The sequence below is a fragment of the Hemiscyllium ocellatum genome, chromosome 4 (assembly GCF_020745735.1).
Source record: "Hemiscyllium ocellatum isolate sHemOce1 chromosome 4, sHemOce1.pat.X.cur, whole genome shotgun sequence".
Lineage (NCBI taxonomy): Eukaryota > Metazoa > Chordata > Chondrichthyes > Orectolobiformes > Hemiscylliidae > Hemiscyllium > Hemiscyllium ocellatum.
The window spans coordinates 125,400,829-125,414,969 of NC_083404.1; the positions used below are offsets into that span (position 1 = coordinate 125,400,829).

The 14,141-nt window shown below is 42.0% G+C and overlaps 1 protein-coding gene across 5 annotated transcripts in view; it reads left to right on the forward strand.

The window, feature by feature from the left end:
* Window positions 1–14,141, forward strand: part of LOC132815087 (receptor-type tyrosine-protein phosphatase mu-like) — an 888,844-nt gene that overhangs the window by 751,235 nt on the left and 123,468 nt on the right. The gene's annotated exons all lie outside the window — the stretch shown is intronic.

Sequence of the window (14,141 nt, forward strand, 5' to 3'; positions counted from 1 at the left end):
GCAACCGAGGAGCAGGAGAGTTGACATTTCGGGCATAAGCCCTTCATCAGGAATGCCCGAAACGTTGACTCTCCTGCTCCTCGGATGCTGCCTGATCTGCTGTGCTTTTCCTGTGCCATACCTTTGACTCTACTGGAAGGGCATTGGCAAATCACGATATAATTAATACCCCAGGTTTAGGTAGACATTGTGATGCTGGGCAGTTTCAACTGATGTGAAGTGCAGTGAAATAACTTCCTTTCTCGGAGTTTCTCATCAGAGTACGATGAAGCGACCCTCTCTGTATTGTATTACCCTAAGTCAGTGCTAAAGTAATAAGAACATGCAAAAGAAGAGATATATCTTACTGACAGCTGCAGTTACACAGCAAATCAATTACAAGTCACAACTCTATCTGTACTTAGAGGGGGGTCATTGCCAGTAGAGAATAACGATTAGCTACGCTAAACGTGATACAGCTGTTATTCTGGCATTGAAAGATGATCTACATTTAGCAGACATGACAGGCAGCACATAGAAATCAATGTGTTTTCAAGTTCAGGCTGACAGTGACTTACCAGAAACTAAGTGCAGTTTATTCAGTAATATGTCAGTTTCTAGATCACATCTACTCCAGCAGAAAGGAGGGAGTTGGAGCTTTATGGCTGATCTGTGGCTGAATGGGAATCTACTGCAGAGCTGCATTCATACATTATCCAACTTGCTGATGTTAGATAGAAAGAAACTCCTTGCAAACCCTTTTCCCTTGTTGTCTGATCAAAACGCTGAGTCTCACTAGAGGTGGTTTCACAAATACAGGTCATTCCCTAGGATACATTCAAATTAGCATTCTTCATGTGAGGCTGTGCACATTATCACAAGGTGACATCTGCAATTATTCAATCGAAAGGAACAGTTTCAGTGAGAGAAACGTTTTCACACAGTGAGTAGTTAAGGTCTAGAACGCTCTGCTTGGAAATGTGGCGGATGTAGGTTCAGCTGAGACATTCAGGAGGGTATTAGGTTTTCATTTTGGGTCATAATAATGTGCAGAGATATAGGGAAAAGGCAAGAGATTGGCACTAAAGAAAAGAGCCAAACTAGGCAGTAGAGCCAGTACAGGCATGATGGGCCAAATGGCCCCCTTCTGCACCAGAATAATTATGATTATGAAATCTCTGCTTAACCATCTGCCATTGCTCATATATTGACTTCTACCCCTTAGCCAGCTTTCGAGAATTCTTTATTCATCCTTCTATTTTGCTCTTATTTATAATGAGGATATTGGTTTGAGACTCAAGTTACTCTCCCTCATACTGAATTTAAAATTCCACCATGATGCGATTGCTACCTCCCAGATGATCCTTAATATGAGACCTCATTATTATCCCACCCCAATGCACATTACTAGATCCAAAGTAACATCTTCCTGAAGAGGTTTTGCAAGGTAGTCTTCTAATGAACAAACATTGCTGTACTCCACAAACTTATATTCCTTGTCACCTTTAACCAATATGCAGTTTGAAATCATCCATAACAGTTCTAGTGTCCTTCTACATCCCTCCATTATTTCCAGACTTATACTTGGTTCTACATTGAGGAAACTTTTTAAAAAGCTTATAGAGGACTGGCACCTGTGAATTCTTTCCCTTGCCATTCCTTAATTCCACACAAACTGATCTCACATCATGAGCTTTAGCACCTACGCATCCATGGTGATGATGTCTGTCTTTTTACCAGGTGTATGATCATCTGGTATGTAATTATACACACGGATGGCTGCTCAGACACCATTGTTGCCAGTGAGACTGAAAGCAGGTTTTGAACTATATTCTAGCAGGCAGAGAAGATAGGCTCAATGGCCTCCCTGTGCACCATAACCATTCTGTTATTTCTGTGCAACCACACAAAAATCTGCCTTCCCCTGTTCTAACGAAAAGGGATTTCAATATGGACTGCATAACAACCACATAAACAGGGACAACCAGGAATATGAGCAGATCATATCCATTCTCAAAGTATATATTATTGCTGCAGTCTTTGCATTACAGTCATGTATGTGTTGACTAGCAACCCATGGCACACCTACCTAGGAAGGGATAAGTGTAATATATTAGAGAACAACAGAATTCTGTAGCAAATGTTCCTCTGAATATCCCAGCACAGCATCAATCTCAGCCATTCTATGGCCTTTAGTCCAATCTCACTTTCCTGTTCACTCCTAAATATGCTCGCTTGGTGCAATTATGGCAATGCCACTTCAGCCATTCCCTGGGATTAAAGCAAGTGTCTACAAAGTGCCTTCCTTTGTTGGGTCACAGTTCCTGCAGGCTGAAATCCTTCTGCAAAATCTTCCTAAGTGCTGAGTCTGGCAGCTGATAGCCAATCATATGCCCAAAGCCATCCAGGACCAGTGGCACAACCAGGACTAGTGGCTACTGCCAGTACTATACTGCCACCTGAGGATGAGGTTAGGGCACTGGAATGTAAGTAAGTGGGGCAGGATTGTGGGGACAATCAGGAAGACACTGGAAGACTCTGCAACACTTATACCTGAAAAGTTGACTCTTTTACTCCTCGGATGTTGCATGACCTGTTGTGATTTTCCAGCGCCGCACTTTTTCGACTCTTACTCTCCAGCATCTGCAGTGCTCACTTTCTCCCTCCAGCCTCAGTTAGTCATAGAGCACTATGTAAAGAGGGTGCCACACAGTCACCTGCCAAAGTCTAAGCCCTACCTGAAGGCTTCATTTGGCTTCCTAGCAGTAAGGTTACTCTTGACACTTGGTGCTCCAGATTTACTGGGGAAGCTGATTTGTTCTTCACCGTGAGCCTTCGTGTTCCATTTTATGTCCCCTGCCCTGCCTTCGAGCTTGGTCTGGTTTGAGCATTAAATTACAGCCTTTGTGTAGGTTGAATCTTGAAAACAGTGAAATGGAGGAGCTCCAAATGTGCAGACCTTCAAAGACTGTTCAAAAGCAAATCTGAATGGTTTCATAAATGCAGATGAAAAGCCTTGAATTTTTTTCAAGAACTCAACAAATTTTGATAATGTTCCATCAAATCTTAACGGAAGTGATGACTGAGAGTGAGAGGAAGGAAGCCGTGAAAATGTGAGCACTGTTGGTGTGTAATAGCATGAAAAGTGTCAATGTTTGTGAGCAGTGAACAAAGGAAAAGTGCAGGGTATTCATGAACTAAATGAAGGAAAGTCTCAAGATTAGCAAATAAACACGGATGAGAAAGATTATCCACACCTGAGGGCTTGTCTCCAGGTAGAGGTTTAATATGATTGCCGCATCTCTATTGGGAATATTCTGCCTCACCTTAAAGTAAAGGAGACATTTTAAAACATAATGGTCTTGTAAAGTTAAACAATTGTAACCCCTAGAACACAGTATCTTTGAAGGTATTGCATCAGCGTCAGTGAATGATTCCAAAAAGAAATGGGATGGACATGTAAGGAAAATAAACTTGTAGGACAATGGGTGAGACCAAGGGCTTGAAAGGTTTCAGAAAAGAATTACAAGGATATTGCCAGAGTTGTAGGGTTTGAGCTAAAGGGAGAGGCTAAATAGGCTGGAGTTATTTTTTCCAGGAGCGTCATAGGCTGAAGGGTGACCTTACAGAGGTTTATAAAATTATGAGAGGTATGGATCGGGTAAATAGACAAGGTCTTCTCCCCAGACTAGCGGAGTCCAGAACTAGAGGGCGTAAGTTTAAGGTGAGAGGGGAAAGATTTAAAAGGGACCTAAGGGGCAAACCTTTCACACAGAGGTGTTTGTATGGAATGAACAGCCAGAGGAGATGGTGGAGGCTGGTACAATCACAACATTTAAAAGGCATCTGGATGAGTACATGAAAAGGAAGGGTTAAAGGGATATGGGCGAAATGCTGGCAAATAAGACTTGATTAATTTAGGATATCTGATTGATATGGACAAGTTAAATTGAAGGGTCTGTTTCTGTGCTGTACATCTCTATGACTATGACTCTGTAAGTGAGACTGATTGGATTGCTTTACAAACAAAGGATGGTGCAAGTGACCTCCTCTATGCTGTAATGGCACTATGACTCTTTGGTTGATTCTCTCAAACAGCTAATGCAAGCACAGTGGGGTGAATGTGTTGTGATTCTATCCTGAGTTTTATGTAACAGTGAGTGAAGGAAACAGTTCAGATTATTCAGCTACAATCAACCAAAGTTAACACGTAGAGGATAGCAGACACTGTCTTTCAATATTATAGTCAAATCTTCATTTATATTACTTTTCCTAAAACCATTTGCAGTTCAATGTCAGGGTATTCAGTGTGACATCCAACAATACTGCCTATTTTTTGACTCATTCTACCCAATAAACACCTGCAGAGAACAGTAAGTACTGATCTTTCCTAACAATGGAAAGAACATTGCAAAGTACACAAAAGAACTTCCAGTGTTAGGCAATCACCGACATACAATGACACTGATATTTATCAAGCAGAAGCATTTATTTTACCTTATCTGCTGACATGTGGGAAATAATTGGCTTCTTACTCTAAGAAATGCTGCAAATCTAAAAGTAGAATCCTCCCTGCATGCTGCTTTTAATGTCATTAATGAAATCTATCAGTTCCTCTATCCATAGCTTCAGCACAAATTCCTCAGGCTGGTGAATTAGTGGAACTTTCATTCCAGCAGTTCTGAAGGGCGACATAAAATATACGTCTTTTCTTCAGCTCGTGCCTTAAGTTTTTCTTCAGATCTGTAATATGTTTACATGGGACTCAATAGCTTCCAGATATCATCATTGTGAATTTCCTCAGGGACTTTTCCAATTGGCTGGATGGCAAGAAGTAACTAGTGGGTGCCACAGGATTCCATCCTCAGCCACCGCTATTTACAATCTGTATTAACAACTTGGATACAGGGATAGAAGGCTCTACAGCCAGATTTGCGGATGACACAAAAATAGTCCGGGCAATAAATTGCAATGAGGAAATAAGAATCTTACAGAGGGATATAGATAGGTTAAGAGAGTGGGGCAAAGTGTGGAAGGTGGAGTTTAGCGTGAATAAGTGTAACATCATTCATTTTGGTTGGAAAAATGGGAAGGTGGAGCAGCCTGAAGTCTGTCCCCATTTAGATTGACCTATTAAAGACTTCAGGGCGCTCCAGTACAGAGGGATCTGAGTGTCCTCATTCATGAGTCACAGAAAGTATGCAGGGACTGCAGATAATAAAGGAAGTGAATGGAATGTTAACCTTTTTAGATAAAGGAATAGAATATAAAGGTAAGGAAGTATTGTTGCAGCTATACAAGGCATTGGTGAGACCGCACCTGGAGTATTGTGCACAGTTTTTATCTCCTTGTTTGACAAAAGCTATAGTGGCATTGGAGTCAGTTCAGAGGAGGTTCACCAGATTGCTCCCAGAGATGAGGGGTGTGTCATATGAATATAGATTGAACAGTTTAAGCCTATACTCTCTGGACTTCAAGAAAATGAGGGGAGATTAAATTGAGGTATTCAAGATGATAAAGGCAATGGATAAAATACATGTGGATCAAATGCTTCCTCTTGTGGGGAATTCTAGGATGAGAGCTCATAGTCTTAGGATAAGAGGTAGCAAATTTAAAACAGAGTTGAGGAGAAACATCTTCTGCAAGAGATGTGAATCTGTGGCATTTGCTACCCCAAAGTGTGGTGGATGCTGGGACAGTGAGTAAATTTAAGCAGGAGTTTGATAGATTTTTAATTGGTGATGGGTGAAGGCGCATGGGAGAAGGCAGGAAAATAGGGGTGAGGAACATATCAGCCATCGTTGAATGGCAAAGCGACTCGATGGGCTGAATGACCTTATTCTGCTCCTTTATCTTATGAATTTATGAATTTATAATCTCAGGTGATTGATGAATGATCAGTCTGAATAGTTACTTGAAAGTGGTTTATGCCAGACTTTCATTATAGGTAAGTTTGAAAAGATCCTCAGCTCAAAGGCATTTATTTTTGTTAACAATTGCACAACACCAGATGATAGACTGCTCCTCGGATGCTGCCTGAACTGCTGCGCTTTTCCAGCACCATTCTAATCTAAACTATAGTCCAACAGGTTTAATTGGAAGCACGCTAGCTTTCGGAGCACCGCTCTTTCATCAGGTGATTGTGGAGGACACAATTCTAAGGCACAGAATGTATAGCAAAAATTTACAGTGTGATGTAACCGAAATTATACATTGAAAAATAACTTGATTGTCTGTTGAGTCTTTCACGTGTTCGAATACCATGATAGCTTCTTTCATGTGTAAATCACAAAACCTTTTTTTTAGAAGTTGCATTCTCAGGTTAGCTGTAACAATGATGATAGCTAGACAACATATTGAAGGTGTTGGCCCCCTGTGTTCTCTGTCTGTGCCATGATGTTTAGATTGATTCTAATCTAAAAAGTGAGATAACAGAGTTTTACATGAATTCATGCAGTTTTTGAGCAAAGTACAATGCAACTCTGCAAGTACAAATTCACCCCACAAAACATATGTGTGCATGTGGGTCTTTGTCTGTCTGTGTGTGTATGTCTGGGTTGGGGTTGTGAGTGTAAGAGAGAGTGTATATGTGTGTGTAGTGAGTGTAGAGTGTCTTAAGTCTGTGAGAGGATGCCTGTGTGAGTGTGGGAGTGTGTGTTTCTGTAAGGGTGTGTGTGAGTGTCTGTATGCGTGTCTGTGTATATGTGTGTCCGCGTGTGTGTGCGAGCGAGTGTGTGTGTAGGAGTGTCTGTGTGTGTGTATAGTGCAATGGTGGTCACCTGTAATGTGACATGAACCCAAGGTCCCGGTTGAGGCCCTCCCTATGGATACCGAACTTAGCTATCAGCCTCTGCTCGGCCACTTTTCTCTGCTGCCTGTCCCGAAGTCCACCTTGGAGGATGGTCACCCGAAGGTCCAAGGCTGAAAGTCCTGGACCACTGAAATGTTCCCCAACTGGGAGGGAACCCTCCTGTCTGTTGATTCTTGTGCGGTGCCCATTCATCTGTTGTTGTAGCCTTTGCTCGTTTTCCCCAATGTACCATGTCTCCGGGCATCCTTGCCTGCAACGTATAAGATAGACAATGTTGGCTGAGTACCTGCCATATACAAGATGGGAGGTGTCCCCACGTGTAATGGTGGGTTCTATGTCCACACTTTGACACGTCTTGCAGCGCCTACTGTGACAGGGTTGTATGGAGTTGTCCTGAGAGCCGGGCAATTTGCTATGAACAATGATTTGTTTGAGGTTTGGCGGTTGTTTAAATCATTGTTCGTAGCAAGCTGCCCGGCTCTCAGGACAACTCCATACAACCCTATCATGGTAGGCACTGCAAGACGTGTCAGAGTGTGGACATGGATACCACCATTACAAGTGGGGACACCTCCCACCATGTACGTGGGAGGTACTCATGTGACTCAGCCAACATTGTCTGTCTTATATGTTGCAGGCAAGGATGCCCTGAGGCATGGTACATTGGGGAAACCGAACAAAGGCTACGACAACGGATGAATGGGCACCGCACAACAATCAACAGACAGGAGGGTTCCCTCCCAGTTGTAGAACACTTCAGTGGTCCAGGACATTCGAACTCGAACCTTCGGGTGACCATCCTCCAAGGCGGACTTCAGGACAGGCAGCAGCGAAAAGTGGCCGAGCAGAGGCTGATTGCTAAGTTCAGTACCCATAGGGAGAGCCTCAACCAGGACCTTGAGTTGGACCAGGTGACCACCATTGCACTATACACACACACACACAGACATTCTTACACACACACACACACACACACACACACACTCGCCTGCGCGCGCACACACACACACATACAAACACAAACACAGGCACTCCTATACACACACATACACATGGACATACCTATATACAGACAAGCACACAAACACTCACACACAGCCTTACAGACACACACACTCCCACACTTACATAGGCGTCCTCTCAGAGACTTAGACCACTCTACACTCATGCACACACATATACACTCTCTCTCACAGACACTCACAACCCCCCCACCCCAGACACGCACACACACTCCCACACTCACACATGCACCCCCTCACAGACTTAAGACACTCTACACTCACTACACACACACATACACTCTCTCTCACACTCACAACCCCCAACCCAGACAGACACACACACAGACAGACAAAGACCCACATGCACACATATATTTTGTGGGGTGAATTTGTACTTGCAGAGTTACATTGTACTTTGCTCAAAAACTGCATGAATTTATGTAAAACTCTGTTGTCTTACTTTTTAGATTAGAATCGATCTAAATATCATGGCACAGACGGAGAACAGAGGGGGCCAACACCTTCAACATATTGTCCAGCTAACACCCATTGTTACAGCTAACCTGAGAATGCAACTTTTAAAAAAAAGGTTTTGTGATTTACACATGAAAGAAATGAAACTATCATGGTATTCGAACAGATGAAAGACTCAACAGACAATCAAGGTATTTTTCAATGTATAATTTCAGTTACATCACACTGTAAATTTTTGCTATAAATTCTGTGTGTTAGGATTGAGCCCTCCACTATCACCTGATGAAGGAGCAGCGCTCTGAAAGCTAGTGCTTCCAATTAAAGCTGTTGGACAAAAACCTGGTGTGGTGTGATTTTTAACTTTGTACACCCCAGTCCAGCATCGGCATCTCCAAATCATTTGGTTTTGTCCCATTGAACAGGTTTGTACTTCTTACCAAGTACAGTGATTGGAACCAGGTGGATCTCATTGACCATGAGATCCTTGATTGGGGTTGTTAACCTGGACCAATCAGGGAGCCCCGGCTGACAGACATAGACAGGAGATTGAGTGAGCCTCCTCATTCTGAGGACTAGCTTTGAGCTGAGTGTTAGAGGCCATGTACTGTGCATATCTAATTAAAGGCTGACTTGGTTATGGGATACCAGCCCCTGTGCAGTTCTTTCAGATTTATAAGTGTGGTGTGGATATGGATATCTGGATATAGCTGTGAAGAACATGTAACAAAACTTCACAAGTTTGATTCCTGGAATGGGAGAGATTGAACAATGTAGGTGTATATGCTCTGGAGTTCAAAAGGATGGGAGGAGACCTTACTGAAGCTTGTAAAATTCTGAGAAGGCTTGATGTGGTAGACACTTTGGCAGTTTCTTTGGCGGGAGAGACTCAAGACAGGAGTCATAGTCTCAGGGTAGGAGATCAGCCATTTTTAATCTGGATGAAGATAACTCTTCACTCAGAAAGTTGTGAAATTCTCTGCCTGTAGGGGGCTCTAGATGCTCTGTTCATGAGTCCAACTCCCCTATGATTGCTGACTGACATTATCTGGACAATTCTTACCTTTCATCCCCAGCAAAACTTGAAGATGTTGCAAACAGCCAGACACATCTTATTTATCTGAAAACAGAGTGCCACTGTGGCCTACTTGTTCATTTCCTGGTTTTGCTATGGTGTCTTTCATTGTTCTTTCCCTCGGGGTACGTAGTAAATTTGATTCAATACTCCTTCTGTGAGTGCCTTGCAACTTTCTGTCACATTAGAGATGATATATAAACATGAGTTGTTGTTGCTATATTTTAGACTGAAAGTGACAGATTTTTGGACTCTAAAGGAACCAATGGACTTGGAAATAGAGCAGGAAACTAGAGTTGCTGCACATCAGCCATGATCATCTGGAATGGGGAGGGGCTTGAAGGGCCAAATGGTCTCCTATATCTCATCATTCTGAAATTGATTGGTCAGGGCTTTATGTACAAGAGTCAGGTTGTCATGTTGCAGCTTTATTATGGGCGGCACGGTGGCACAGTGGAGGCCAGAGACCCAGGTTCAGTTCCCACCTCAGGCGACAGACTGTGTGGAATTTGCATGTTCTCCCTGTGTCTGCGTGGGTTTCCTCCGGGTGCTCCGGTTTCCTCAAAGATGTGTGGGTCAGGTGAATTGCCCGTTAAATTGCCCGTAGTGTTAGGTAAGGGGTAAATGTGGATTTGTTGGGCCAAAGGGCCTGTTTCCACACTGTAAGTAATGTAATCTAAAACTTTGGTTAGGCTGCTACTTAGAGTACTGTGTTCAGTTCTGTTTGTCACATGACAGGAAGGATGTGGAGCCTTTGGAGAAGATGCAGAAGAGGTTACCAGGATACTGCCTGGATGAGAGGGTATGACTTATAAGGAAAGGATCGACAAACTAGGGTTGGTTTCTTTGAAATGCCAGAGGCTGAGGGGAGACTTGCTAGAAGTCTATAAACTTATGAGATACATGGTTAACAGAATCTTTTCCCCAGAGATGAGGGTAAAAAGTTCGAAGGAGATGTGAGGGGCAGGTTTTTTATACAGAGACTGGAAAGTGTCTGGAGCATGCTGCCAGTGGTGACAGAGACAGATACAATAGGGATGTTTAAGGGGGTTTTAGATAAGCACTTGAATATGCAAGGAATGGAGGGATGTCAACACCATGGGCCAATGCCCTGTTCTGTACTATACTGTTCTATGTTCGATTCTGAAGTTCCACATGTGTGAGCCTCCTAAGATAAGGTAACATGGAGGACAGCACAGTTGAGTCTGAGCCGGAACTGAACTCACTTTTAATCCACACCATTGAATTAAAACAAGGATGAGATATAAATGGGGAAGAATGCAGCAGGCCAGTCTTCAGAGAGGTGTAATTACATTCAAGCAGCGGGAGCAATAAAATTTCTCAATGGAAGTGGGAAAGCTTATATACAAAGCAAATTCCTTAAATCAAACAAAGTGATGGAGGATGATTTCAAGTAGAAAGCATCAAGTCTAGTCATCGTTCAGGATCACTATCTTATCAGCACCAATTAGAATAATTGCTGAAAACGGCTTTGGTTAAACAGCTACATTATCATTTCAACATTAAGACTATAGATAATTATTATCATTAATATGCCCTTAATAGACTTTCAAAAGCTAAGCAAGGGGAAATAATAAGCATAAATGAAGGAGAAATGCTCGTTGAGCAATTTGATAGTTGGTGGGGACTGTTCAATACCATTAGTCTTTTGTTCTTTTCTTCCAAAGGATTAACCCTTTGTTGCCAGTTGAACCATAATTTTCAAAGCCAACCCCTTTAACTTCTGTTGTTTCGTTTCAGAGCGGTGAAATAGTGCTGTCAGTGAAAATACAGATCAGGAGAGATTTAAACTGGTAGTTTAATTGCTATTGCCCTTTTTTAAACAGTCACAAAATCAAACTAGCCCCAGTCTGTGAAATAGAAGATCAATCTTCACTCTGTTATTTCCATGAGCTTATTCATTAAAAACAAACTTTGCCCTCATAAAACACCATTAACATATTAAATGTCATTCACTGATATGGAAACTGAATATTGCTGAAAAGAGAGACTTTTCACATGAAGTTTTTCATGGGTAGCATGGTGGCTCAGCAGTTAGCACTGCTGCCTCACAGCTCTAGGGTCCCAGGTTTGATTCCTGCCTTAGGTGACTGCCTGTGTGGAGTTTGCACATTCTCCCTGTGTCTGCGTGGTTTCCTCTCACCATCCAAAAATATGCATGTTAGGTGGATTGGCCATGCTAAATTTAGGTGCATTAAAGCTGAAAATGTGTTGCTGGAAAATCACAGCAGGTCAGGCAGCATCCAAGAATTGATGTTTCAGGCATGAGCCTTTCTCGAAACGTCGATTCTCCTGCTCCTTGAATACTGCCTGACCTGCTGCGCTTTTCCAACAACACATTTTCAGCTCTGATCTCCTGCATCTGCAGTCCTCACTTTCTCCTGATAGGTGCGTTAGTCAGGCATAAATGTAGGGGAATGGGTCTGGGTGAGTTACTCTTCAGAGGGTCGCTGTGGATTTGTTGGGAATCTAATCTTGCTCTGATCAGTTCTAGTGCAAGAATACCAATTTCTAACAATCACAACAACTTACTAGACAGGATCTGATTGGGTTAAAGCCAACTCTGAGGGGTGGCAATGGAGAACACAAAAGGGAATTATAGACTTTCCAAGCTTCCATATAATTCAATGTGTAAGGTTTGAATATCCTTCTTCTGTTTGCACAGATAAGGTCCCTGTATAGATAGGAGATAGGAGCAAAGTAAACCATTCAGCTCCTTCAGCAACATTCCACAAACAGGTCCTAGCTGATCTGTTTATGTTCAGAATTTCACTTTTCTATCTACCTCCAATAGCCTTTGGTCCCCTTTTCTAACAAGAATCCATCTGCCTCTGTTGTAAAAAAGCATTCAAAGGCCCTGTTTCCAAAGTTTTCTATGATAGGGAGTATGTAAGTCCCATAACCTGCAGCATTATTATTGTCCATAGACTGGATGTTTCTCTCCGAGTATAAATGAGCTATGTTATGTGCTTGACTGAATTTCTTAAATTGGTTGTTAGTCTGGCTATTAGCTAAATTCAAGCTTGTTCAGCATGTTCTGCCCAATCACTTCCAACAGTGGATATTTTTTGTTTCTTCCAAAGCATTAACTCTGTATCTCTCTCTATAGAGGCTGCCAGACCTGCTGGGTTTTTCCAGCCACTTTGTTTTTCCTTTCCAGCATCCACAGTTCTTTTTTTTCACGGTGTCCTTGCTGGGCCAACAGCACAACTGAGTGACCTCATCTATAAATTCCAGAGCTTGGGTAACCTGGAAACAGAGCCCATAAAAGACAGGATTGGGTGATCAACTCAAACAGTTTAATCTTTCCATCGTTCATAATACACTGAGTAAAGACCATGTTCAACCAGCTCATGCTTGTACACCCAAAGCAAACGGATTTGGATTCTGTATTACAGATAATCTAGCATCCATGTTCAGCAGGAAATAGGGGAGGCAAATAGAACGTTGGTCTTTTTTCTAAGACCAATGGAGATTTAAAAAAGGAAGGACTTGCCACATCTATGTAAGTCAGACAACAGCTGGAATATCAAGAGTATTTCTTGTCCCCTTATCTAAAGAAGGATATACTGACATTGGACACCCCCAGAGAAGGTTCGCTACGTTGATTCTGGGCTTAGATAGGGTGTCTTATGAGGAAAGATTGAGTAGTTTGGGTTTGTACTCTTTTGACATCAGACAAATGACAGGCTACCTTACTGAAACACATACATTTCTTACAGATTTGACAAGATAGATGCTGAAATGTTGTTTCCCACTGTGGGAGAGTCCAGAACCAGAGGGCATAATCTCAGACTGAAATGTTGTCTATTTAAAACCGTGAAATATCTTCTCTCAGAGGGTAATGAATCTGTGGAATTCACCTCTGCAGCAGGCTGTTGAGGCTGGGTTCTTAAGCATATTTAAGGTTGAGGTGGACAAATTTTTAATCAGTAAGGGAATCAACAGTTAAGGAACATTTGACGATTATCAGATCAGCCATGATTTGGAGGTGCCGGTGTTGGACTGAGGTGGACAAATTTAAAAATCACACAACACCAGGTTATAGTCCATCAGGTTTATTTAGCTTTCAAAGCATTGCTTCTTCATCAGCTGTTGTGGAGCAGAATTGTACAACACAGAATTTATAGCAACTGGATTGCAGTGTCATGGGATGTAATATGTCTTTCATCTTTTAGAATGACCATATTAATTTCGGTTCCTTCATATGGAAATCCCAGAACTTTTTTAGAGTTACATTCTCAAGATAGCTTTTAACAATAGGTGTCATCTCAGCTCAGATAATGCATTGAAGGTGTGAAATTAAAGTCTGTCTATGTCCTAATGTTAGGTCAGACTGATTCTATTTCTAAAGTGCGATTTACAGAATCTTTCATGGAGTTATGCAGTTTATGAGCAAAATAAAATGTAACTCTGCAGATCAGCCGTGATCTCACTGAATGTTGGAGCAGACTCAATGGGCTGAATGACCTACTTCTGCTCCTATCTCAAAGGCCTCCACAAATCAAAGTTAACTTGTGAACCACTCAGCTCCCGTGATATAAATTGTTCTGATTGTTTGTAATTTGATCATTCTTATGTTCATCCTGCGAGAGCACAAGGCGAAAAGCTTCAGCAACTTTAATCTTATAAGAATGTGCCCAGGCAATTGAACTCATCAGATTTCCTCAAATGATTGGCATTAATGTTGTGAGAAATCAATACTTTAAGTATAAATTAGAAAACCTGCATCTGAAAAGCCTTAATTTATTTGTGTTCTGAATTAAAGATGAGGCATTCA